General features: G+C 42.7%; 2 long non-coding RNA genes across 2 annotated transcripts in view; both read left to right on the top strand.

Moving 5' to 3' along the window:
- The window catches only part of LOC128086755 (uncharacterized), a 73,757-nt gene extending 59,269 nt beyond the window's left edge, over nucleotides 1–14,488 (top strand). Inside the window, exon 3 of the long non-coding RNA XR_008209521.1 lies at nucleotides 11,766–14,488. This is a non-coding gene — a long non-coding RNA (uncharacterized LOC128086755). The remainder of the gene's footprint in view (nucleotides 1–11,765) is intronic.
- Nucleotides 14,489–17,625: 3,137 nt separating this feature from the next.
- Nucleotides 17,626–21,288, top strand: LOC128085932 (uncharacterized). Its single transcript, XR_008209170.1, has 3 exons — nucleotides 17,626–19,800; nucleotides 19,898–20,009; nucleotides 21,169–21,288. It is a non-coding gene; the product is annotated as an uncharacterized LOC128085932 (long non-coding RNA).
- Nucleotides 21,289–27,896: the final 6,608 nt, after the last annotated feature.

Here is a 27,896-nt window from a genome sequence, read left to right as displayed (position 1 = left end):
ATAATCAATATTTCCTGAGAGGAGTATCCACTAAAGGATAGATATTGACTTGAGAGAATGAGATTTATGCATATTAAAATACATCTGGGTGATGATGCACAGTGTATTAGGAGTTGGTTTAAAAAAGGCCAAGTATTGGTTGTCCTTCCAATTAAACAGTGAACCTATGTAAATGAGATGCATCTGCAAACTGAAAAGAAAGCTTTTTTTAGACAGGTTTTTTAAATCTCTGCACCTTCACAAAAATGTCATGCAAAGAATGACAAGCATTGCCTCCTAGCAGCCGTCCAGGAGACCCAAAGCATGAAAGCACCACCAGCTACAGCCTGGCAATTCCAACTTCCCCTGCAGAACAAAATCCCAATAAAACACCGAATTACAGGAAGTCAATAATTTTATCCAATTAGCCAGGATAAGTGGGCTAGTGCCAATCTGGTATCTCACACTCAAGTGGGATAGACACAGCTGCAGTGGGATGCCGATGACAGTTTTTTCTCTACCAATCTGGGGTAAACATAAATCAGCTCATAAGCATCATGTTTCCAGGGAAATTGGTAGTCCCTTCCTATGCAATTCAAAAGAAATGATTTTGACTCTTTCTCCATCTGCTCGTATTTGAGTTGGAGTGATTGTTCAAAGGTGGAAAGCTTGGAGATGAAGCACTCAGATTCCTCTTCACTTTCTGGAGCTGTCAGTCAGCATTAGCACATTGCTAGCATAACCCTGTGGCCCAGAGTCTATGCTCTGCCTCCACCTTCATCATCAGTGGATGTGGGAGGAAGGCCTGCAGTTGGGGTAGTGTTCCTCCAGGATTTTGTCACCAGCATGCTGCCGGAAAATGGCCATCAAAGGAGCCCCACTTCCTGCAGTTCACAGCCTGTCTTGGAGAGCAGAAATGTGTTCAGTCCTGAACACTGCAGGAGGGAAACACATTTTCTGAACATGCTGGTGAGCTGATGGAAATGCATACATGAATACTTCATCTGAGGTAGGACTGGAGAGATTCACCCCTGCATGCCTACGGATCGTTTCAATAGTGCTTGCACTTCTGTGGGCTATTTTGCATTAAAACATAACAAAACACTCAGGAATTCTAAAAAGAAAAGACTAAATCAGATGTTTAGTTCAGTAGATATTACTGCTATATTTATAGATACCCAGTGCCATGTAGAAAAAAAAAATTGTGAAGAGGAGTTTGCAATGATGCCCATCACTGTTAAATGGTTTGAATTAAAGGAGAGGGGCACAAGTTTTTGTGGAGGGGAACTGTGTGGTAAGGCAAACAGAGGAGATGTGGGGAATCTAGCAATGCTTAGCAATGCATCTTTAAAGACAAAAATACCTAACAGCATCAACAAATGTGAAAAAACTGATAGCCCCCATCACTTTTTTTACCTTGCTCCTAGTGTGTCCAACAACCAGCACACCCTGCAGTGTCTCTTGCAAGGGACACAAAAGTGAGTCTTAGTGAGCATTGGAATGGTGATGGGAGAAATGTGTGCTCCTGGAATGACATCCGCTCCTTGGCCTTGCTTAGAGTAAGAGGGATGCCTGAATCAGTTTATGTCCCAGATTATTATTTAAGCCTGACATTCTTACCCTGTGTCTTACTATCTGCAAAAGGTTTGGCATGCTCAACATGCTGTGAAAAAGACACATCACTGAGCCATAATCACTGCAGCAGTTGTTGCGTATTAAGCATGTATATAAAAGAAAAACATGTATCACATCAGTGCTGTCATTACATAGATGCATATGCTGCAAACATAGCAGCTTCAAAGCTTTTAGTGTTTGTTTTCAGCACCTAAGATTCAGCTTTGAAACATGGAAGAATAATGTGGATAAGACAAGGTGCCTTAGAGCACTCAAAGTTAGGTCTGGGAAGTATTTTGAGCACATGATACAAAGTAAGGTGATTTTTTTTGGTTCTGAATAGTTTATGTTGTGCATGTATAGAGTAAGTCAGTTCCTAGTATGGCTACTGCTTCTCCTTCGCTTCCAAGAAATCCAATTTTTGTTTTAAAAATGTACATCTAATTAAAGGACATGTAATTCAGCAGAAAGTCTTTTAAATGCATAACTGATTATCTACTTCCTGTAATTGCTGGTTTGTATATTGAAACTTAGATTGAGTTGGCAGACAATAAAAGATTATTTTTTAATTAGATATACTCATCCCTATCATTTGGGAATAGAGGATATTTTCCACCACTGCTTTTCTTCCTATCCAGCAACACACGCTAATCTCTTGCTTGCTATCAATGTCATTTTTTCCAAATGAGAGAGAAACAGAAGCCTGCCTCTCTTGCAGCATGGCTAGGCTGTATTTGTCACTTCCGATAATGTGTTGATAGTGGGATGTATATGCATGCATTCAGTGGTGCAGAGCAAGACTAAGTTCCAGGGCTAGTTTAAAGTACTGAGAGTCACTTGCAATCTCAAAGTATTTTTCTTGTTCATTCTTCATTAGAAATTCTGCTTTTACATCACCGGAATGTAAACACAGAATTATGACCCCCAAACTATTTTTTTATGGACTTCCTAAATCATTTTTCTTGTGATAAATGAAGCAATTTTTCTCTGTCTTAAAAGGCATCTCCTGCAACCTCTGGCCCTGCAAACTCCATCTGAAATGACAGCATCTCTGGAGAGCTTTCTCTGCGGGATGAACTGAGTTGCAGCCTACGTTTGGTTTAACACAGGCTGTCACAGGTATCAGAGTGTTTGGAGCTCTCTGGTAGTACCATGGCTGCAAAATAGGGCATCTAGCTAGTGGCTTGGGAGTAAGCTGTATCCAGAGCAAGCACTCTCAATTTGCAATTCCTTTCTCATGTGGGGACCACATTTCAAAGCCAGAGATAGGGTCCCCACATCTCTCTAACTCAGTTTGTTCTCTTCCACCCACAGCTTGCTCTGTGGTCATGTGGGAGCCAGAACAGCTCATTTCATGGCAGCATAAGGGGTGGTAAGGGGTGGTTCTATGTGTATTTTTAGCTGTACTTTTCAAGTCATTCAGAAGAGGAGGTGGCAGAAGCACTGGCCTCCCTTATCAGATCCTCTTAAGAAACTGGCGTGAACCCTGGTGTGTTAGCATCACCATTCTTGCTTCACATCTCTACTTAGAAAAGGAAGCCTTGAGATCTGAGGCAAGGCTGTATCTAACTGGAACTACACTGAATTTTGTTTGCCCCTTATTCTACTTTGCCTTCTCCTTCCAGCACCTGCAGTCTCTTCAGCATCCTCCTTCAGACTCTGCTGGTTCAGTGCTTATACCATCCATCACTGCTTTCCTCTTGACTATTGTAAATCTCCTTCTATTGCATTTTTTCCCCATGGGTCCCTCTCTAAACAAAAGGGATGTGATTCTTCTCTCCGTCCCACTGGCTTTGACCTGTTGTAGTTTGCCATGACATTATTCATGATTTAAATGAGGCTAAGCAAGAGAAGAATAGTGCACTGAGATTTTCATTATGCTGAAGTTGTGCTATTCTCTTCATGCAGGCTACGGTACTATATCACCCTGTCCCTTCACTGCTTTCAAAGGCTTCCTTTCCTCACCATCAAGCTCAGCAGAATATGAAGGACTTTCAGAGCTTGAACTCTACTCACCCTGCTTCTCTGATCTCACGCCCACTCCCACACACATTTATTTGCCTCTTCTAATCTGGATATCTCCTGTGGCTGCCCAGCTCTGAGCATCTGGGCGTCTATTCTCATTTATTCCTCCCATTCCTGATGCATCAAGCTCCTGAGTCATTTCCTCTCTCCTGGTCTCACCTCTGTGGCTCCCTTCATCCCACCAGCTGGTGAGCAGGCTGTCCCATCGCAATGCCTTCTTCCACTTCAGGACAGGGATGGTGGGGGTGGGTCTATGCCTTGCTTGCTCTGGGTTAAGTAGAAGCCTCTTTTTCTTATGATTAGAGGTTTTACTTTTTTCTTTTCTTTTCTTTCCTTTTTTTTTTTTTTTTTTTTGGTAGAGTAGCTCTGTGAAATGGGATTTGGGTGTTCTGGTTGACAGCAAGATACATCTGAGTCAGCAGTGTGCCCTGGCAGCCAAAAGGGCCAATGGTACTGAGCTGCTGGAGCTCAGGAAGTGTTGGGACACCATTCTCAGACATAGGGTTTAGATTTTGGATGGTGCTGATTTTGGAGCCAGGGATCTAGCTTGATCCTTGAGGGTTCCTTTCCAACAGTATATGTCCTGTGATTCTGTGATTTTCTGACTGCATGAGTGGGTGAGCCCAGCCCTGGTCTCTTCCATTGGTTTCTTTCTTCAGAATTGCTGCTGTGCTGCTACATTATGTAGGCTCTGTAGCAGGACTCCCCACTCCAGTATCCTCTATCCAGGGCTGCTTTCCTCCTCTTTGCTGCCCCAAAGGGCACGTGATTGGCAGGGTGCCTGAAAATTATGAGGTGTCTGCTGAAGGAGTGTGTGGCTATCTGCTCCTGGACGTGTCATGACCATGGGGTGCTTCTGCTAGCAGGTCTTGCTCTACCTGCTGTGCCCCGTGGTGTAGTTTAGCTAGTGTTGGCAGCACATGGGTATCCCAGGATCAGCTGGTAACTAGGGACCTTTCTGTGATTAAACACTGCTAATAAAGCTTTGTCAAAGCTGATGTTTTTCAGGCTGCATTTTAATGCCACTGATTTGGGATTTATGCTCCTGTGATGCGATCCTCACGTGTGCAGGCGGAGGCGGCTTGTTCCTTTCCTTCAGTAATTGCTCAGCTGCCCTTTATGTGGAGAAGGGAAAGTGAAAGGTGGCAAGCAGCTGAGTAACCTCTAGCTGCTACTGCATCTTCAGGAGGCCTTTCCATCTGGCAGGTGTAACCTTTGGAGAAGACATATGCTATCATCACTCTTCCTTTCCACCCACCAAGCTACAGCTGAGGTGGTGTGTGATTGGATGGTTCGCAGAGGAACCTCAGGGCAGGGCTGCTTGAAATATCTGGGTATCAAATTTACTGATCAGCTCTATAAAGCTTCCTTTCTAGCAGGGAACATATACATCCCTAATGCTGGAGCAGATTCAGTGCAACATTTTGCCTTTGCAATTGGTCCTTGCAATGCCTTGCAGCTTGACGTGATACTCATAAGTTTGTGATTACCTAGATAGTAAGAAAGACTAATTTTATTTTTTTTAAGACATGTGCCACCCTTTCAGAAGTTTGGATAGCATCTTACTTAGAGTGACCTGAGAGAAGCTGTGCCTTATTCTGAACTTTGATAGATTGTGTGAGGCTGTTAGGTGAGGGGAGAGCACACCCTGACCACGTACCACTCACTTGTCCCTGATGTGCTCTTTACAACACCTCTGTGAGAAGGTTTGGCTGCAGAACATGATCAGATGGGAAATGGTCAGAGCTTTATGTCCATTTACACAAAGAATACTGACCTTGGGATATGTGTGACTGCAGACTCAGTTGTCTTCTATGGGAGTGAGTGTGGCTATTGTACACTGTGGGCAAGCACACTCTTCCACTAAAAAATTTGAAGTTAAGAAATCTGTTACCTCTCTCTGGGATTTCAGAGGCTCTGTCTGTTCAAACAGAGTAAAAATTTCAGACACATTGCCTGCATGTGCTTGTATAAACTGTAGAGCACAAGGTATGCCCAGCACTTCCAGAAGCCACGGGCCTCTGTCTGTACACTGGACAGATTGTCTGTATGTGCACAATAAATGCCACGTGTTTCCATCCACAGACCATCTGTGAAACGTAGGCACAGCATGTCAGATGCTTCCGGAAAACCTGGGACAGAAATATGGCATCCCTATGGCTGATGCTCTGCAATGTATTAGAGAACAGAAATTTCAAAGGACTTTGGGCTTTCAGCTGCTGCTGATTTCAGCACATCTTCCAGAGAAGGTGCTGTGCAGCACTTGGCCTCTGTGACTGGGACATTTGGTAGGACAGATGTTGCATGTGAAGGTCATAAGGTGACAAAAGGAGGCTCTTTGAAGACAGGGGTGCAACTTGGAAGTCTACACAGCTCAGCTGGGGCCAGGGGGAGATTTTATTATGATTTCAATGGGATGAAAGGGCTGTGTGATGCTTAATGGGACTCTCCAGAGGAAAAAAAAAAAAAAGCACCTACTGGCATTGATGGCTCTTTTATCTTCGCACTTATTAACCACCCTTGAAATAACAGACTATTGTAAAAGTATCACTATTTTCCTCTCTGATGGATACTTGATTCATATTTTTAAGCAGTGCATGCCCTGCCAAATGAGAGTGATGTGTTTCCCAGCTGATAGCTAAATAAGTGACTTACTGTCTCAGTAGCTCTGGTAGACTGGAGCTCCACCTGATGAGCCCTCCCCATATAGAACAAAATTTACTTAATTTTGCTCTAATTTAGAAAGGTATTTGCATAGAACTTTGGCAATGAGAAATTGCCCAGAGGCTTTTCTCTTGCATTTTCCCTATGGGAAGATTCACATTTTAAGCTCTCCCAAACTAAAAGGTCATCCCATTTATTCCAGGCCTTTCTGGAAACTAACCTATAGCCAATATTTATACAGGAGAACACTCTTATTACGTATTTCTCAAGACTATTTGGAAAATTTTTCAAATGTGCAATTCTCCCCTATGAAAGAATGAATTGAAGGGAGATTTTTGGAGAGGAGCTAAATACAACTTAGGGATTGTGCCACTGGGGCTTTACTGCCTCTGGAATTGGGATAGGTGTCTGCGAGCAATTCAGCAGTACGCCAGATCTAGTTCACCTTAAACTCCTTTCTTAGCTCGCCTAATTCTCCTCATCTCCCATTCCATTTCCTTTTCTCTGGACCCTCCTACCTGCCAACTCTGATTCGTTTTGCTGGCTCACAGTAGCTGCAATCCCAACAATCCAGAGATACTACTGAAAGCTGTAAGCTATCTGTGCTTAGCTTCTCCCAGATGTGGTCCTTCCCATCCTTTTGTTATCATCAGCCATCTTGCCATTCCTTGTCACTGGTATCTTTGCTGAAAAATCATTGTAAGATGTCCATTTAATTTTGGGGCAGGAATCTTTGTGTCTTTAAGCTCTTGCTTGCTTGCCCCACATCTTTCCCTGTTATTTATTTTATTCATAGGTCTTAACTGCACATTCCTGTTTGAATTTGTATCCCTTGCAAGACCTCATTCTGTTCAACTTCTGGCATTTCTCATCTTTGTCTAGAGCCTCTTGACCTCTAAAGTACTGTTCCCTTTGCTGAGCTGTCTTTTTTTCCATTCTTTGCTGGCTCTTGTTTGATTGCTATTATCCTTTGTTGAGGTAGCTTACTCTATTAAATTTAGAGTAATTATTACAGGCTTTGGTTTTCCGCGTTGGGAGTTGTGCTGGAGGTAGTTTCTATGCTTTTGGCTGAAATCTCAGGCTTTTCCCACATTCAAGACTTGCTGTTCTTTAGTCCAGTGGAGTTCACTAATTATTTCCCTTAATTTCTCAAATTTTGCCCATTTGAAATGTAGAACTTTAATTACAGACCTCTTTTTGTTTACTGTTCCATTTAAATTAAACCCAATCAACTTGTGATCGCTCAGTCAAAGGTTATTTTCTTTGATCACTTCTCCTGTAATGTGCTTGCTGTTTACCAAAATGAAACCTTAAATAGCCTTGGTGGTTCAGCACACTCTGGTGGATTAATTTGTTGGCAATTACATCTAAGACTGTCTGGGTCATGCTGCAAATAGTAGCTTCTGTATCTGTGTGAAACTGTATTTATTTATCTCAAATTTAGTTCCTTAATGACGTGGTACATCATCTGTGATGTTGATAAAGAAGCAAATCAGATGTTAAAAAGCCTGGAGAGGAACAGAGAACAAAATATAGAGCGTTTTTTATGTGACTTTGTAACTCTTCAGTGCTATGGGCATTTCTGGTACACCTCATCTCTTAAAAGGCACAGCATAAATGGAAAATGATCAGAGATGGGCAGCAGGAATGGAATGTGGAAGAGCTCTTTTTTGAGGAAAAACCAGTGAGAATAAAAGTTGTCAAGCTAGAGAAGGGATAAATGAAGGTATCTCTACTGGTGAGCAGGATAACATAAAGACAGTAAATAAGGAAGAGCTGTTCACAGGAAGAACAGATGATGATGTCTCCAAAATGCTTCCCACGTCACAGTCAGAGATAACACAGAAAGATTAATGGCAATTTATATTTGGTTTTCCTTTCTTTGAATACTTGTACAGGGCAGGGCAGCATTCAGCTCTGCATGCTACGTACTTGCCATTTTGCTTAATTTCCAGACATCTCTTCAGATGGAAGCTTTTCAGTGCTTTCTCTATGCTCTGGTAAGCAGCAGGTCGTGGTGAAATGCCACGGGAGCATACACCTCTGCCAGTGTTGTCTAAGAAATAAAGGTAGTTAAGGTCAACCAATTAAGGAAGTGTGACTGGCTCATAAATATGTCCGAGGTAATGATCTCGCATATGGTGTAGCTGTGCAACTGTGTTCTTAGGGGGCAGAAATTCTGTGACAAGACCACTGGGCCCTGCTACCAAACTTCATCCAGTTCTGTCTACCTCTCTGTTCACAGAAGATGCTGCCAAAGCTGAGTTCGCAACATGCAAACCTCCAACAGCTGCCTGATGTTCTTCTAATCTTTCACATATGCTGCATCCAGCCTCCTCACGGTTACAAAAAATACACACTACAGTTTTTTTTAAATCCTGAAGCTTCCCACGAGGTCTCTGTTTTGATTTATGTCCCCCCCTCCAAAGCAAAGGTAACAGGCACTTTGCCACTGCCAGATGTGCCAGGTGTGAGTTTGAATGACTGGAGTCTTCTACCCTGCTCTTGGTAGCTAGATGGTAAAAGATACAGATCTGTACTGGTGCATGTGGGGAGAGCACTTCATTTTCTCTGGACTGTTTCATTCCTCAACCTTTTGTCTTTTTTGCTAAGGTTCTGAGTTCCTCAGGCAAACTTTCTCTGCACTGTTTGTTCCGAGCCAACAAGAATGAGATCATAGTTTGGCCCCTAAGCACCACCGTGAGGCTGGGATGAATGATCCTATTTTTAAATGCACAGGTCATGCTGGTGCACTCTCACTTTGACGCTTCCAGACCAGTCATATGCGCATCGTTCTGATGATCGATTTTCTTGTGGTTGATTTGAAAGACATCAGATTACTACAAGTTTAATATAAAGAGGAATATAAAGAAGCAGTGTTCCTATTTTGTCTCTCATGCACTAATCTCCTTTGGAAATTTTTCAAGCTTCCTTCTTCCCTAGGATTTGGTATTGGAGTTTTTGTCCCTAGAAATCTTTGACTGTTGCCCCTACGTTAGTCTGCCTTTAGAGCATCTTCAGTTAAAGCTCATCAAAAGTTAATACTTTTTTTTTTTTTTTTTAAACTCATGGACACATTTACTTTAACAAATACTTTTAAGTTTCTCCCTGTTTCTTCACTACTTAGACTTCATGTTTTTTCATTAATACATTCTAAATTAAATCTTTATAGTCTTCTTCAGCTTCATTCTATGCCAGTCTGTGACTGATTATTTCAAAGCCAGAACTGGAATCCTTCATGTTTTCTCCAGCATTTCAGACTACTTTTCCTGGGCTGCCACCTTTGTTCTGACTGTGTGTCAGAGCTGTTTTGTCCTTTTCTTTGTCCTTGCAATCTCAGGAAATAGTCCCTTGATTTTTCCCCATGAGAGTCACCAGCAGCTTGTTGTCTCCTTGCAGCTTACCAATTCCTGACTCATTTAATGATCCTGAGCCTGGTTAATAGAGTGACTCACCAAAATATTTCACATCTCTTTGTATCGGTTGAAAGCGCCCTTTTGCATCAGCATGCATTTATACATAAATATGTATGTGCCATCCTGCTAACTTAGGGCTCTATTTACCTGCTCATGTGTCTGTCTATCACTGTTCTCAATGGAAATTACATCAATGTCTTTCCTTTACTTTGAAGCGATTTCTAGACAGCTACTTATCAAAGAATATTAACACTGATGGCAGATCTATTTCACCATTCCTGCAATCAGCAATTCTACCCGTTGAAATGGTTTTTATAGACCCATGACTGATGCAACAAAAAGAGAAAACTGTATCCGGGAATGTGGTCGTACTTCATGTAGCATAGGGCAGTAGGACCAAGTACAGGGGACTAAACAGGTGTGGTATTCCACTATGCGTGCAGGGAGAGAAGAATTTAATTCCATCAAATTTAGTTAGCTATTAACTTCAGCAAGGCAAAGAGCCTTGCAGGATTCTCCTGTAAGCAGATATCCTGAGAGCTGATCCTGACAAAAACTGCTGTGTAGGCTGTGGTGGTTTTAAATGCAGAGCATTTTTCCTTCTGTTTCCCCCTTTACTTTGGCATGTCTTTTCTTTATACCTTCTGAAGTTTAGCATCTGTCAGAATTTTTGGACTGGACATTTTTATCGTTGTTGATCAGCAGAATTATTGTGCACTGTAAGTTGCAATTATTTCACAAGTGCTACTTACGCTATCTGGTTTTGGGCATCTAACACAGATGGCTAAAGTGTCTAGGATCCCTGTTCCTTCACAGAGATTAATCTGTCCCGTTCCATGAAAAAGCTCACCCAAATATCATTCTTGGGATGTTGCAGGAAAGCTCTGTGCTGAGCCTCCTGGAAAATGGGATTGAGTTTGCATGGGGGAAATAGTACTGTATTCTTGCCTTCTCTCATGGCTCCTGGAATGGGCAGGCACTAAATCAAGCTGAGCAGCAGAGCTGCTCCGCACACCAGTGCTCAGTGCTGCAGCTGGTATCAGTACAACCGTCACTGTGCTCTCGCTATAGCAGTCCTTTCAAATGATACATGAGATGTTCCTGGCTTGGATTCAAAGGGCAAAGGGGAGAAGGATAACAGTACACACTCTGGCTTTTGAGCATTTTGTTTACTGGAAGATCCTTTTAACCATTCAGCAGTGTGTGCTGCTGGGTTAAGGGAAAGTCATTAGTGTTGTCCTTGGTAAGTGGATCAAGTAATAGTGCCATATGTTCTGATGCAGTGAAATGCAGTCACTGTCTAGAAGCCTTTTCTTACGGAAAATCCCAAACTGGGGTCAAATTTACGTGCTTTGCTTTACCCTAGGGATATGCACCATTTGCCAATATCACTAAAGTACCTGAGTGTTTGCATCTGTACAAATCGGAGACGTAGGAGATCACAGGAAACACTTCCTACTAAAATAAGGATCTTCACTGCCTGAGTTTGTTTTAAAGCAAAGTCTGTACATTCTCTTCCTCGTGGTGTCAGAGCTGTGTGCCACCTCTCCTTGTTCTGGGGATTTCCTTATTGTGACTTCATTTCCACAGCCTCAGATATTCCCCAAAGAGCACCGCTGTGCCCCCGCATCCAGCTGCTGAGGCACAGAGCTCACTGAGAGGTGTGAAGCCCTGCCAGCTCTGTGAAGCCATCATCAAGACAGCAAAAATTACACAAATGGCAAATTAGTAGCATTGGACCCTGGTGTGTTCTTCACAAGAGGCTCAATTCTGTGTTGGCTCACATCTTAATCCACCCCAGCTGACACGCATCAAGCATAAATCAGCAGAGGGCCTGGCCCCTGTACTGTGCAAACATTAACTAATTAATCCGCCTTATAGCCATTGGAAGCTGCAAAGGAGTTATTATTGTACTTCTCTTCACAGACTGTGCAGCTGAAGCAGAGAGGATAAATGATTAAAGGACACAGATATGATTATCTAAACTTGGGTGCAGAAGGACTGCTGGATATTTATAGAGCACACTTAACCTGTATTTTTTCTTTTCTTTTCTTTTTTTTTTAACAGTCTCAACTGAGGAATAAGCAGGAAGAGCTTGGAGACAAGATGACAAGATCCGGGCCTGTCCTCATCTCTGTCACACTTATAAATCTAGAGAAATTCCACTTGTTCCTTGAGGACATGCAAGGATTTTATTATAGCAGTGTTGAAAACTGGAATCCGGCACATCAGATTAACATAAAATGCAAGGGAAAAGTACCCAGCAACAAGCAAAGGGCAATACAGAAAATAGGTTTGTTACAAGCAAATTGGATGTGTTTGTTTTCTTCTTTTTTTTTCCCTCTACATTAATGCCATCCAGGCCTCTCCCGTATATTCTTGAGAAAATGACTTCGTTATATCAGAGAAATATATTGAAAATGAAATCAGTGGAAGCACCAAATGTGCCCAGACATGACAAGACTTTTAAGTAACAACAGCAGAATTCTATCTCCTTTCCTGTTTGTTCCATGTTAACTTATGGAGATTGGTGCTGACTTTCTGGAATGGCTGCAGCAAGCTGTAAATGATGTATGAAAATGAAATGAAAATTCTCTGCCCGAGCCACTGTGCACAGCAATTGCTGCTGAGCCAAATTAATAGCTATTTGCTCCTGTGTGCTCTGACATGGGACGGAGCCAGAGAAGCCAGTAGTAAAGAAACTGGAACAGCTATCCACAGGTATCCTGGACAGGACTCCTGCAGATCCTTTACTCCATCTTCAGTGGTGAAGTCCCTTCAGAGAGGTGAAAAGGAGGAGACTCAAATGTTTTCAGCCCTTCCTGGAAAAGCCCCAGGGGTTGGCTCACAAAATCAGAGAATATCCCAAGTTGGAAGAGACCCGTAAGGATCATCAGTTCCAACTCCTGGCTCCGCACAGGACCACCCAAAAATCAGGCTCTATGTCTGAGAGCTTTGTCCAGATGCTTCTTGAACTTTGGCAAGATTGGTGCCATGACTGCTGCCCTGGGGAGCCTGTTGCAGTGCCTGACCACCTGGAGTAACAAGTTAGGTAGCAGAGACACCTACTCAGGCCCTCCTTTTTCAATCTCTTGTTTCCTGTCTTTGTTTACTTACCTCTTCCCCATTTTTATCCAACTGTATCTCTGTTGCAACATCACCACCCCTGGGGATTAGGGCCGTGCAGGTGGAAGAGGGTAACGAGGGTAATTAAGGGAGCACATGTATGTGGGTACAATTAGCACCTGGTGATTATCTGGGTAAGGTGATGGGCACGGTGACGAAGGACATTTCTGGTGACCTAGTTACTAAACACTCTCTGGTAGTCATGCAACAGTGCAAAACTGCAAACAGTGATTATTAATACCATTATAAATTCATGCAAGCTCAGGTTCTGCAAATGCTTTGCCATGTGAGTGCTCTCTGTGGAGGTAAAGAGGGCACTACAGCAAGCATGGAAAACCAATGTCCAGGTTAACAGTGCACTTGCTGCAAGGTGCCCCTTGGAGTTTTGGGCTTGGCCCACGCCTGTGCTGAATCCAGCAGCATCCCATCAGCATCCCTGGATGTTCACTATGTAGCTGGCCCTCTGATCCTTCCCTTGTTCATTTTTGCATGGGTAACACATGCAAGTGCAAACTAAAACCAACAGAAATTAAAAAATAATACAAATTAAGCGAATGCCCCTTTGTGTGATACTCCTTCACAGCTGAGAAGCAAAGGGAGATGGGATTTAATTTAGGCCAGTCCTCTGCTGCATTTCAGATAAAGCATTTTAATCTAGTTGTAGGTTGATAAAAATACCCCTCTCTGATCCTGCAGGCAACTTTTTCTGCCAATTTTCTTTCCAGGGAGGAAGAGAGGAGGAAATATAATTGAAAGAACACTGCAGCATAGAAAATGACACTGACGGAGTAATGCACTTTGGAACGGTGTGCTCTGCCAGCTCCTTGTTTTCTACTATTTTTTTTCCTCTTTTTACTTCAGAGATTTCAAGCTATTGGTAATCATCAGTATGATTAGCTCCTTTTTTTTCTTTTTTTTTTTTTCTTTCCCCAGAGCTTCAGCCAGGTAGAAGTCTTTTAAATACAGAATGATTTTGGGAGTCTCATTCCAACTTTCACAGTACAGCTTGTTCTCTTTCACCCCAAGCTGAGATTTTTCAGGGTTAATTTATTCATCTAATTGTTGGATGCACGTGTGGTATTGCAGTCCACAGTGATTTTATGGACTTAAGGCTATGGTAATGACTTAATAAACATGCATGTGTACATGATTTGAAGGCAATGTATTCTCTTGAATGTAATATTTCAGAAAAGACAGAATGAAAAATAAAAGGGTGGCCAGAGGCGCATCTCAGTAGAGGCGTGAAATGCTGAGCTTTTAGTATTTTTTCCAAATTAAGGACTCTGTTTAGAAAAGGCATTACCTGTCCAGTTTCCTGACAATCTGTGAACATTTGAATAATCAAATAACAGCAGCAACAAGACTTTTTGGGGTCCGTTTGCCTCCGTGCTCTTCTTTTGAGCCCTTCTCTAGCTTCTTAGTGTTGGCGTGTGCCTATCCACAGGAAAGCATGGCTGAACCGAATGAAGAAAAGGAATGGGATAAGTTTGATGGACAGCGTTCAGAAGATGCATGTTAAAAATCTCTGATGCTGCCTCTGAGAAAGAGAAGGGGGTGGGGTGGAAAGGACAAGTTTCCGGGGCTGGTGAACTAAGCTACACCAGCTGAAACAAAACCCAACACAAAAGCAGCTCTGTTGACATGCACTCATTTAACACTAAGGGGAGGGCAGATTGGACTTTGTACCTGATGGGTAATCTCTTACTCTTGAAAGTTAAAATGATTTTTCCTTGTCCGACAGTTGTTAAGTCTGATGGTCTGGATGCAACTTCTCCTCTGGGAAATGCTCAAATGGCACTGCCCCTATATTTTTGTATTTTTCCTGCAGCTGGATGGGAGGCAAAGTTTTTGAACTTAGAAATTTAGAATTAGATCTTCAGCTCAATTTGGAATAAAACTTGGCTCAGGTTTTAAGCAGGACCTCAGCCTGGATATGGGAGGCTCCGCTGCACACTGAGGGCTCACATGTGCTTTATGTCTCTTCTTCCTTCAGTCTCTTACCTGAAAATGGTACACTGCGTAATCTGACCATCACTGGAGATGTAAAAATTCTCTTTGATCAGCCATGGTTAAGCAAGCTTCTGCCCAGAGGCTGTGTTTGGCCTTTCCTAGACATGTCCCCCAGTGCCTGTGAATCCCTTAACAGGATTTGATGTTTGTTGCTCCTCAGCCTGCTCAGGGACTGGTCTGGGAGATAGGCCAGTGTGGGCTGTGAAGATAGATGTGAGGAAGTCTTGGGATGTTCAGGAAAGCTCATGGTTCATGGGAAGGACCATCCCAGGGTCCTGCTGCCCTTGACTTTGCTATATGCATTTCTCCACACAACTCCACCTTTGAAAGTTCACTATGCTGAAGGAGCAGGTTTTGTCTTTGTTTTTCCTTCTGCACAAACAATGCCATTTTCTCTCCAAAAAGATGATACTTTTTAAAGGAAGGGCTGATGAAAGATGGCTCATGAATTTTTCTCTTATTCTGTCATGACTTTGAAGCACTGATGAGATTTTCCTCACTGCCCCCTTCACTTCCATTTACGGTTAGCAAAATAAGCCAAGTTTAACAAACCTTTCCTTTAAAAGAAGGAAGTGGAATTGAAAGTTCAGACACCAAGTTGTGACCCCTTTGAAATCTGTGTTGGTTATGGCTGTTGGCTGCCTTGGCAAGGGCAGCACCACTCTCCCAGCTGCTTGATCCAGAGGCAATACCGATGTTATCATGGCTTTCAGCTGGTTTTATTTGGTCTGTCAGAAGGTGTGATGTAGTAGTCTCCCACTTTTGCATTTGCTGCCCTGCATATTTAATGAGCAGGAGCAGTGTCTGTGCTGTCCCTGCCATAAGTCTTGTTTAACAGCTGTTCAGCAGCACTGGCAGCTTAAGGGTAATATCCGACAGGCATTGCCCTTGGCGTGCAGCACCATGCCTTCATTCAGACTGTAGTGCCTGTGCTTCTTGCTGCTTCCTAGCCTCATTATTTTTCATTTTGCTGCTGCTGGTTTTGCTAGTAAGATCCCATTTGTCAAAACTGCTTTATCGAAACAGGGAAAAGATTGGGTTAGGGGATTGTGGTGCACAGTTTCTCAAAGGATGAAGTTACTTCCATAGCACAAGATCACATCAGCAAAGAACTGAAGGTGACTGCAAGCACATTCAGGTGAATGGCATTCATTATTTGTACGTACAAACAAGATGAAGCTATTGCCCTCTTGGGAGGTGCTATTTAAATGAGGAAAAGGCAGATCTTTCTTCAAAGAGCGTTCAAGCTAACCAAACAAGGCAAGGACAGGAGAAAATAAATATTACCCTGACTCCTGAGATCAAATGAAGGCCAGAAGATGCTTGATGATTTGCCTGAGGTGATGTAAGTAGTCCACAGAAGAGTGGAGGTAGGAACTGAACCTAGAGCCTCTTACCTGGTGAGCAGTGTCCTCTGAGATGGTGTGTGGTCAGGAAAATGGCAACATCAGCAAACTTGAGCTTTTGCCTGTGAACTGTGACACTTGAGAAAAAGTGACAGCATAAAAAAATCTTTTTCCTGACAATATTTTCCTCATCTATTATTCATCTATTATTCCTATATCTAACATCTATTATTCCTCCCTCCCACCTCTCACCCTTTCCCCCCCTCCCCCCCCAATTTCCTGAATTTGTTATTGTTACTGTATTTAATAGCTAATTTAATGGCTGTCTTTGATAGCAAAATATCTCAAAATACAACTTTCTCTCTCTAAAACTCTCTGAGGGCAAATGGAGAGAAGATGCAGGGCTCCTCTTTTTGGTAATTTATGATAGGACACATGAGAATGCAGGTTCAGACTGGACATAAGGAAAAAATTCTTTACTGCAGGGCTGGTCAAACACTGGAACAGGCTTCTGAACGAGGATGTTGGTGTCCACTGCCTCTCAGTGTTCAAGAGACATTTGCTCAGTGCCTTCAATCATATGCTTTAACTTTTGATTAGCAATGAAGTGGTCAGGACTTGGACAAGATGATCTTTGAAGGTCCCTTCCAACTGATCTATTCTTCCTACCCTTTCCTGTCCTATCCTATTCTGAATTTTAGGAGGAATTTTTTTCACACAGAGGGTGGTGATGCACTGGAACAGGTTGCCCAAGGAGGTTGTGGATGCCTCATCCCTGGAGGCATGCAAAGCCAGGCTGGATGTGGCTCTGGGCAGCCTGGTCTGCTGGTTGGTGACCCTGCACTCAGGAGAGGGGGTTGAAACTAGATGATCATTGTGGTCCTTTTCAACCCAGGCCATTCTATGATTCTATGATGATTCTATGACTCTATGAATTTCCTCAGTGTTCCAGAATTCTGGATCTCAGAAACATGTTCAAGTTAAGAAATGGGAATATGCTGGCATGTTTTACAGGACATTCTTCTGGTGAAAAGGAGGTTTGTACTTTGTACAATATTTTTAAGATCGCCCCTTCCTTCATTATCATATTTTATATAGTCAAAAATAGGAATTATATTCATTGCGTTGGAATATAAGCTTGCAATACACTGTGTAGTTATCAGAAAGACTATTCTTAATTACCTGCAAAAAACTTTCATTGTCTGATGTACTCCATGGATATTATCCCTTAATTAGCTGCCTTATTTCAGCTAAATTGAAGAAAGAAAGAACATTCACCACAAACACTTTTTTTTTCTCAATTATTATTATTAGCTCCAATTCCATCCTCTGCAATGGAAAAGAGAAATGAAAGTACTTTATTCTTTCACTGAGTTGAAGTGTAAAGTTTTGTCTTCTGATGAGTAAAGAGAAGTTTGCTCTTAACTCTCTGCTTTTCTAGGAGCCACTCAAAATGGAGCACAGGCTGGATTTTTCCCCATGGTTGTGAAGGCAGCTCCATTTTGAAGAAGGAAGTTCAGTAATTGCTGCCTGACAGACCTCCCTGTCAACTCTCTGGATTATCAGTGCTGGATTGTTTGCTGGGAAAACATCTAAAGTCAACAGAGGGAGGTACTGGAAATAGCATTCAGATGGGCAGGGGATATCTAGTGGTCAGATGGAAGCACATGAAAGAGTCGTGCTGAAGCTGGGTAAGGAACCATTTAACAGCTGTGTAACTGTGCCTTTTTTTTGGCTATCAGAGTTTCCCTGGAGATTTGGCCTGCTAGCCAGCAGTCAGCTTGCCTGCTGCTGGTAGATGCAAAGGTTTTTCTGTTGACTTACCCTTGGCTTAGGCGTGAAAACCTTGCCTTGAGGTTGAGGATAAAATACTACTGCATAGCAGAGACATGTGGGTCTGATTAGTTTCGGGCTAGATAGGGAGAGAGGGTAGATGGTTCTCAGTTGGAAATGAAAATAGGAGGGATGTTTTGTTCTGGGAAAGTCAGTGCTTAGGCTGAGGCTTTTTCCAGACAAGTATTTTGGTACCCAGAGCACAACAGAGGTAAAATTAGGTCCTGTAGGCCAAAACTGTAATGTCAACCTGCTGCGACCTAACTCTGCGGGTGTCTGGGTTCAGTATCTGTCTTTGACCTCTCAGGTCTCTAAATATCTGGTTCAATGCTTCTGTGTACCCTGTGCTGCCTTGCCTCAGTGATAAGTAGGATTGCTAGGTTCCCTAGCAATGCTAAGTGCTGGACAGCAGCTCACGTGTGTGCATGAAACACCAGTCAAGTTGAAACTGAATCTCTCCCCATAAGAAGTGATTAAATACATTTTTTTGTCATTGTCTTCTTTTTTCTTTTTCATGTTGGTTTAGAGAGCTTTGCTTTTATACTTCCCCGTAACACTTTATTTTTACTTTTTATTATTATTATTATTTCTTTTTGCAGTAATCCTATGAGAATGGCCATGGCTGTCTTCACTGATGTGGAAGGAGGGCAGAAGCAATGACTTCTGCACTGCTTTAATTACAGATCTCACTAACTGCCCTCCAAACCAGCAGGGTTTTCTTGGAGCTGTTTCTATAAGCCAGAATGTCCTTATGTAACTGATTTACACCTGAAAGGGTAATTGCTTCCTGACTCTGCGCTTAAGTATTTCTAAAACCCAACAGCATCTCATGCAGTTTCACCACACACCTCCTCCTCCCTACAAAGCTGGGCTTTCCCCACTTAGGAAAGTTTCCTGTAGCTGGAATTGCTTGCCAACATGATATAGTCAGGACCAGAATGTCCATCCTTCTTGAAATAATTGGCAAAATCCACGCAAGCAGGCTTAAAATGGCAGGACAGTGCACAAGAAAACACTCACATGGGAGATGCTCCTGCTGAACTGCCTAGTGCTGTTATGACCCACACTTACATGGTGCCAAAGAAGCAATCATAAAAGAAAAAAGCAAAACTAATGCACCAGAATGCCACTTTCCTGTGGCAGTCCCCAAGCAAATTTGGCTCTGGCAAGGATAGAAGATAATAACAGACCCCTGTTTGTGGGTGCACTGCTGTGGAGGTGCTGGTGCTCTATAGTCACTTTATGAGTGATGTGACAGCTTCCCTGACTGAAGTAATTCTGAGTATTGTAACACGAGGTGTCAAGGCAGACAGCAGAAAACATTTCAATCCTTTTCATTAGAACAAAGTGTTATTCTCTTGACGGCTTTCAAATGCATATTGTTTAGCTATTATGTGCTAACCTTGACTACCATATTCCAAGCACAATAGCAATGGGAGCTTTTTGCTTTTTTGTTTGGCTAGTGATCATGCTAAGAGGATTTCTTTTTTGCAGGGTCAGTAAATATTCTGTTACAAAGGAAAAAAAAAAAAAAAAGAAAAAAGAAAGAAAATTGAAAGGGTGTATTTATGTTACAGTAGCAGTGTCTGAGGTCTCCCCTTGTGCTTCATATGGCAGAGGTGGCTCTGATGGTTCCCCAGTATGGATTTATATCCCAGTGGAACTTGTACTTCTCGTAATCAAAGACTGTAAGTGTATCCTGCCTGGACTGCTCATATTGCTGGTGATAAGTGATGCTAAAGTGACTGCACTGTCAGCTACTGGAAGCCTCAGGCAACATGCAGCAGGTAAATGGTTAATTAAAACAGTCCTTCGAGGATACCTTTAAGGGAACCTCCTTGGGGAGTTATTGATGGAAATGGCTGCTTCGTGTTTTCTCTCAAGGCTACATACAGGGCTAGCTGCCTTAACTGCTTTTGACATTTCTTCTCTCTGACCATGAGGTTGCTGAGATGGGAAGATTAAGTTGCTCGTGGAAGAATGAGACCTGACACAGGTGAAAAACACGGGTAAAGATTTAGAAGTGTGTGAGCAATGCTTGAAATCTGACAAAGCTTGGGCTCTTTTTTAGAATCAGCCACGCATCCTGGAGGGCAGACATTGTCACCTTTCTAAGCCTGTGCTTGCACAAAGACCCCATTGACTTTTTTTCCCTTCTCCTGAGCTGTCGATCTCCACATCTTTTCCTTTCCTCATCTTTTTTTTTCCTTCCCATCATTTAATTCTGCATTTTTGATTAGCAACCTCATTGTGTTTCTCTTAATAAGTAGCAATTCACATCCCCTTCCAAACCATTCCTCACGACCTATCTCTTCCCATCCATTCCTACATTTTCCCTTGCCCAGCTCCCACTCCCATTTCCTCCTGTCACAAACTCCAGCTCTGAGATTACCCTCACCCTCTGCCATCCCTTCCTCTCCAGTGCCTTCAGCTTTCCTCTCTCCACAGTTTGATTTTCCTTCTTCCTCAGTGCCAGCACCTGACAGAGAAGGAGTTGCTGATTATATGTCTTCATTGTAATTAAACTGGGCCAGAGCCCATTCTCTGGCACTAAGAGCAAGTGGCACAGCCTGGCTCGTGTCCATAACAGCTAAGCTCTCTTCCTTCCATAACAGGATGGCTTTATCCTTTCTGCCTATTGGGAACAGCCCTTGGCAAGTGCTGCTCCCTGAACCCTGCCCAGACACAGTCTCTGAGAGTACTCCTTAGGACAAGCCAAAACTTTGCCAGGGAGCATGCTAATTATTAAACACTATGGACTGTGCTACAGGACTTGGTGCTGCTTTAATTTACTCATAAAAATGCAGCTGAAAGATTGAGGGGGAAATGTCCTTGCTTTCAGCCCATGCCACAGCTATGGGGGTCAAGGAAAAGCTGACTCACACCCATTTTGCTCAGGCAAGGAGGGCAGGCTCTGAAATGTGAGCGTGAGCCTCTTGAGCTGGTTATCTTTCAAGCATAAACTTGGCTAAATATGGGCAAAGTTTTTTAATCTGGTGGGGGTGTGAGAAGCATGTCTTTGATTAAACTCCTGCCCTCCTGCTGCTGCTGTCACGCTGCTGCCCCCAAATACGAGCTTCCAAACAAGGGTTTCCTAAGGATTTTTAAATCTGAGTGAAAAACAAACATCTTTTTTCCTGCCTTTCCCCCCCTAGGTGTGGATTGAAGCTTTCAGCTGAAAGAGAACACCCACGTGGGAAACTTCAGCTCCTTCAGTTAGCATTTAACAGAATCTGCAGCAGTTGAGAGCAGGGTCATCCTTGCATGTGGGCAGCGCAGAGCTTCAGCAGTAAGTGGTAACACCTCTTTCTGCCACGTGTAGTTTGGGTACACGTGCAGACCTGAGGACTGATGTTTGGCACAGCTCCTTTGACAAATAGTATTTATCTGAGGCCAAACCTCCATTCAAAAAAAGGTTCTAAGCTTCTGGGATGTGTTTGGGAATGATGCTTTGAACTGGGTTACAGTGATGATGTATGAAAGGAGGCTTAGTGCTGGTCCACGTGCAAGGTGAGAATCCTGTGTAACCAGTGACTCTAATATGCACACCTCCTCCCATTTTTCTTTAATATCCTGAATGGACTTGGGATGGAAAGTGCATATACATCCTGGTGTGCAGCACATCCAGTGCCTGTATATATATCTTCCCAAATCCCAGCAGCACTATGTTTTGAAATGATCAAAGTAATAAGGTAGGCTTTTTTTGTTTCCATGACTTTGAAATTGCTACATACAGCCAACAATACTAAAAAAACTAATAAAGACTGCATTACTTAATTCTTATGTTATTTCTAAAATAACCATACATATTTTCTGATGATTTTGCTTGTCATTTAAGCATGAAATAATGGGGAATCTGTATCTCTAAATCATGCATTTAGGGGTTGTATTTGTTTGTTTGTTTGTTTTTTGAGTACATAAATCTGTAGATTGGCTCATTGGCTCTCTGCACAAGAAAAGTCTTGAAATCTTTTTGATCAGTGAGTGTTACCTGGAACTTGTCTTGGACTAAGGTTTCAGATTTGACCCTGCAGATGGTGATATGTTCATCATCTCATACTTTATGTAATCACTCCTTATGCATATTGTGAGCAAGGATTATTTAAATATGGAGATGGCCATAATCTTCCACATTACATTTTGTTTCTCATTCCCCTTACTTCCTTAAATCAAGCTGCTGTTCTGGGATTTTGTCCTTGGGCAGTGATCGCTGTATAGGAGGCTGGAGTTGGTTTCCTCAGCCCCTTGTCTGGCTCTGTGATCCACAGACATTTGCTACAGTACAGCTGCACACCTTAGCCTGGAGTGGAGGTTGTCCTCAGTCATCCTGGCGAGTGCAAGGATGCTTGCTTCTGCAGTTTCCTTTTTGTCTTCCAATCAAAATCCTATTGTCTTTGTGTGATATTAAAGCGGATGTTCAAATTACTTGTGTATTAGGACACAGTAAGCCTGTCCAAGGCAATGGAAAAATCCTGGATGGCCCTATCTTGTGTTAGAGGCATAAGTAATTGTGCCTTTGTGCACTGTGTGGGGACTGACAAGGCTGTCTCCCTGGGGAGAGATTGGCAGCAGAAGACCATTAATGTGCAGATAAAAGCAGAGCGTTATCTCCTGATGTTGTTTAAGTCATTGGCAAACTTGCCTTTGACTCCAGCAGAGATGGAAGCTGAGCTGAGATGTTTGTCTTTTTATGGACGGGTTTTTCATTGCAGCTCAGAGATAAAGATTTTTTTGGAGAAGGAAAGCAGTGACTGTCAAGACAGAAAATGGCTGTGAGACCAGCAAGTGCATTGGCAGATCGGAGTGCTGTGGGACCCGTACATAAAAGCTTGAGCAGGCAAGAAGAGATTTTCAAGCGGGGAAAACAAATAGTACAGAGAGATAGGAGTGAAAGGTAGACCACTTGAGCAGAGGTGGTTGGTGTTAGGAGTGGTCCACAGGGCTCAGCACAGTGCAGAGAGCACACAGATCTCAGTGTCTGAACTCTGCTTGATGTGTCATTTATGTGGCTCAGCAGGCTCATAGTGGAAAGGTTATCAAAAGAGTGCCAGCCTCTGTGAGAGAGGATGAAAACAGCATAATCTATAAACAAATACAGACTCAACTGCAGTCTAAAACTTGTTCAAATAAATCTAATGCCTGCTGTTGATTTGCTGCCCTTCACATCTTTCCGAGTTCCCCACATAAATTCTGCAGTGCTGCAATTTGCATCTGAGAGGCTGAGTTTTCTTCAGCCTATGAACTGCTCTGAGCTTTGCAGTTTTTGGCACAGATATTCCCACTTTCTTTCTCCTCCTGCCTTGTGTAGGTGGAAGCCCTGTAGAGAGGACAGCAAGGTAAATAGAGCCGAGCGGAAGATGTTCAGGGCAGCTTTCCACTGGGGAAATCAAGGCCTTGTGCTGAAAGCCAAGTGTCCTTGGCTAGACCTCATCTCAGTTCAGTCTGCCCTCATCACACTCAGGAGGGATTTCAACCTTTCCAGAGCAAGCCTGGAGTAATAGCTGAAAGAGCTTTTGGATTTTTATGGATTTTGGCTCAGAACAGGCTTCTTTCCACTCCACAAGAAAAGTACTCTGATAGCCCGATTTATGCACCCTCATTTTTTGGTAGGGCTTTACGAAGAATTTCATGAGAGAGTGCTGAGCCTCCCTGCCTGGCTGATGTGTACGGCCATGGGCCATACTGCAGATGACAAAAGGTGTGATGACAGGAGTGACTCTATGTTTCTCTCTCTCTTGCTCTTCTTCCCAGCTTCTCCCAGCTAGGCAGTGCTTCTAGTGCTGGCATGGGGGCTGATGTAGATCTTCTGTGAATTAGAGCTTTTACTCACTGAGTATTGCTCCTACATTTTAGCGAGGTATGTCAGTCACAAGAGGACCTCATAGGCATTGGAGTTAACACAAAGCTAGGACCACAGAGGGTGAGGGTGGAGAGTGTACATGGAGGAACACCTCTATTTGGTTGCTGTTAAATCAGCTTACAGTGTCTCATGTGACTAACCATAACCCCAAGACCTCTGTCTAACACATAAACAAAGTAAGAGAGTGAAAAAATGCAGCATTTTCTCTTTCTTCCCCTTTTCAAGTATTTTTTCTCAAGTCTTTGCCAAGAACTGGGTTCTGTGCGTTTATGTAAATAACCACAGTACAGCACAACGGTTAGAAAGCCTTTAATACAGTTCTTAATCTTACTAGCTTCCTCATGTAAGCTTTGCTAGTGCTGGTGAATCTGCTTTCTGCTGTGCCCTCCTGAAAGGCTTTATGAGATATTTATTGCCTGTGTGACTACTTCTACCTGAGGGAGATGCTATTCCCATGGGAGCACCAGGGAGGTGTAACACACTGTGCCTGGCATGGCTGATCTTCCTGGCATACTGCTGGCTTGAAGCCCCTCTCTGTGCAAAGGATTGTTGGGCCAAAATCTATCAGGTCTCGGAAGTAATTTGTGAACTGATCTAATTAAGGGATGGGACTGTTGTATAGGAAAGGGCTTTGCTGTGGCAGGGAGCACTTTATCTTGGATACACTCTTGCAGCCAGTCCCAGCTAATCAAGTGGAAATCCCCATTGGTTTTTAATAATTTGTCTGCCAAATTCAGCATTTTAAAGAAGGCACAAACTGAAATAATTTTCTGAAGAGTTATTTCTCTTCCAACCAAGGATTGCCTCAGCCTGGGACACGGTGGGCTGAGCTGGACGGTGGCAACAGCCATCAACAGTCCCAGACTGGGCAAGAGGTAAACTAGATCCAGGGTCCAAGCATGGAGCCCAACCACAGGAGCAAACTGAGATGAAATGAGAGCTGGAGGCAAGGCCAAGCATAGGCCCAAAGTCTATTTAGGAGACAGCCAAAGACAGGACAGGAGATGATCTACAAGGTACTGCTATGCCAAGAATTTGCTGTTGCTTCTTTATTAATCAAGATGTTGTGTAATTATGATACTTCCAAGTCTCTGCTTTATATCCGGAAAGTTTTAGATTCTAGATGTCAGGAAAACAATGTGAACTGATAAGAATGGTGCTGTATAGTCCCGAAAAATCAGTTATAATCCCTAAAAATCAGACAAAAATATTTGTTACTTTCAGTGAAATATTTCTTGGATTGTCTTATTTTCAAATGGAATTTCACAGGGCTTTCTGAAGATCTCAGACCCAATTTAGAATAATCAATAAGCATGCTAGAAGTAGTGGCTTTTGAAATTTATAGGCTTTGTGGTTATAGATGGTATGATTTTTTTTTAATAAATAGTGTTATGAGAACAAATTTGCTATCTGTCTAGAGGTGAACTGTTTCAAATATTCTCCAATATTTATGAGAGAAAAGCTGATTTTTTTTTTGTTGCCACGTGTATTTTCCCAAGAACTCAGACTTGTCCAGTATAAGAGGTCAACTTGCAATAAATTGTGGTCTGATTTCTGGATGGTCCTGTGTAGAGCCAAGGGTTGGACTCAATGATCCCTATGGGTTCCTTCCAACTCAGACTATTCTGTGATTCTATGAAATTGTCTCAAGACTGAAGCAAGTACATTTTGTTTTTATAGTGTCCTCATCATGATTTATTTTCTTGTGGTTGTTGTCTGGTGTTCAGAAGAACATGTGCCATGTAGAATTTGAGGGTGCTGTTGGGTACAGCAAGATCAGAATCAAAAAGCAGCTATTCACAAAGCTCAACTGATTACCATTATTACAGGTAGCTTTCTTCTTTTTGCAAAGCACTTAAAAGGCCAGCTTTGTAAAAGCAAGGCATGGTTATTACTGTTTATTCCTGCGTTATTATCTCTGTTCCACACCACTGATTTTGTTTCATTTATCAGTCAAATTTTACATTATTTATTGAAGAATAAAATTCAAGACTTGATTTCAGAAGAACAAAGCCTCTGCTCTTAGCACGACCATTAGATTATCCCTCTAATTGTCTCATTCACCTTTCTCCTTTGCGTGGTTCATCATCTCTTCTAGTGTGGTAAGACAGGAATTTTCCTCATAAATGTATGTGTCTTTTGTTTTTGAAGGGACAGAATGACCTCAGAATGGACTCATTGTCATCTTTCTAGCTTCTGTGAGAGCAGCGAGAATGGCTACCTCCGGGAGTCAGCACTAGAGAGGGATGGAGTCCCATTGGTACAAGACACATAAGGAACTTAGCTGCAAATCCAAAAGAACCTGAGAGTGGAAGGTGGGACAGTCCAGTGGCTGCAAACCAGGAGCCCCGAGGAGAATCCTGTGAGCTAATTACTGAGCTTTGGGCTTTGCCTTCTGACTCTGGGCCTTTCTGACCATCACTTCCTTGCCTTCCCTCTTGTCTTTCAAACACCTACCCATGTCAGTTTCCTTGTCCCATACCTGCCTCAGCTTTGACCTACAGCTTTTCACCTGCATCTCTTCTGCTTTGCTGGGTCTTACACAGAATTAACTTGCTTGCTTCCCACTTCCTCAACTTCACTGCACAGACTTCCCATGCAGACAAGGCAGAGATCTCTGGAAGACATCCTTGGAGAAAGAGTAAAAAAAAAAAAGGAAAAATGTAAGTAGTTATATCCCCTACAGTGCTATGCAGATTCCCTATCAACTTTGGGAGTTCAGGCTTGAGAAATTAGGACGTTTAACCAGATGTCTGGGATAGACTGATGACTTCAAATGTCTTAATATTGCAGTACCTAAAATTGCTGTAAAAGGGAATAGGAGAGATTAGATACAGCACTGAATGGAAATCAAACAGCTTTGACATGTCTTTGGGCACCTGACATGGGAGCAGCCAAAACCTCTAATTACCTGGAATTTTGGCTTAACTAGTACAGTGGGGAGCTGAACACCAGGCTTTCCTTTAAAAGAAAGGAGAGTTAAACATGCAGTATTTCAACTGTATTTATATTAAAAAAGAGAGAAAAGTTCCATCTGCTTTTTTGTTTTGCACACAGAGAAACTTCAAAGACTTCTTCATTGTTTATTTTTATAGATGGAGTTATAAAAACATATATACAACTGTACAAATACACAGCATTGAACAACAGAAGGGCATGTGTATGTGTACATATACACTCACACTGAATTATAGATTCATGGTGGATCCAAAACCACTTATTTATGTAAACAAGCCACGAGTGCAGGGCATGATCCCTCAGAAAGTACCGCCCTGATAAGAAATCATGCTTTTGGATGAGCAGGTTGAGGAGCTGCACGTTGGCAAGGACAGGAAGGGTCACCTCCTGCTGAATGCGCGCTGCTGGAACATCCCTGGTCCTGCTGGGGCTGCAGCTCTCTGGTCCTGCAAACCTTGCTATTTGAATCCGACGGCAGCAGCTTTCCCCTTCCAAGTGCCATATCACTCCCTGGCACACTGTGTGCCTTGGCTGAATCCCTCAGTGCCCTGGTGGCTGCATGTGAAGCTGTGCAAAGCCTGGCTGAGCATGGCAGCGGCTGCACCTTGTACCTCTTGTGTGCAGGATGAACCAAGGCAAATCCTAAGTTGTCGCGTTGCATTTGGAGTAGTGACAACTCTTCAACATATGGAAAGGGGCCAGCTACCAGACCAGCTCAGTTTTCCTTGTTTAATCTCTTAAGCACATTTTCAGGCTTAACTGCTTGAGTGGCAGAACCCCCATCAGCAATTTAAAAAAGCAATTATTGTGAATCTGTTCAGAAAATACTTTTATCTGCGAGATCCTGCCCAGCTACCGCATAATGGAAATGGTATGAATCACCCTGAAATATTAATTGATAAGATTTATGACCTTAAAAATATTATGAAGAACAGATTATAAGACATGCGCAGTTTGGCTCTGTCCAAGGGGGACACAGCATTTTAATGAAAGAGTGCTAATTATCACAAAAAAATGGTGGAAAATTCTTTAGTGGAGAAGAAAAGTTCCATGTGTGATCAGTCG

The sequence above is a fragment of the Tympanuchus pallidicinctus genome, unplaced genomic scaffold, assembly GCF_026119805.1.
Source record: "Tympanuchus pallidicinctus isolate F22 unplaced genomic scaffold, pur_lepc_1.0 scaffold3, whole genome shotgun sequence".
NCBI lineage: Eukaryota > Metazoa > Chordata > Aves > Galliformes > Phasianidae > Tympanuchus > Tympanuchus pallidicinctus.
This window is presented reverse-complemented; position numbering and strand designations above follow the sequence as displayed.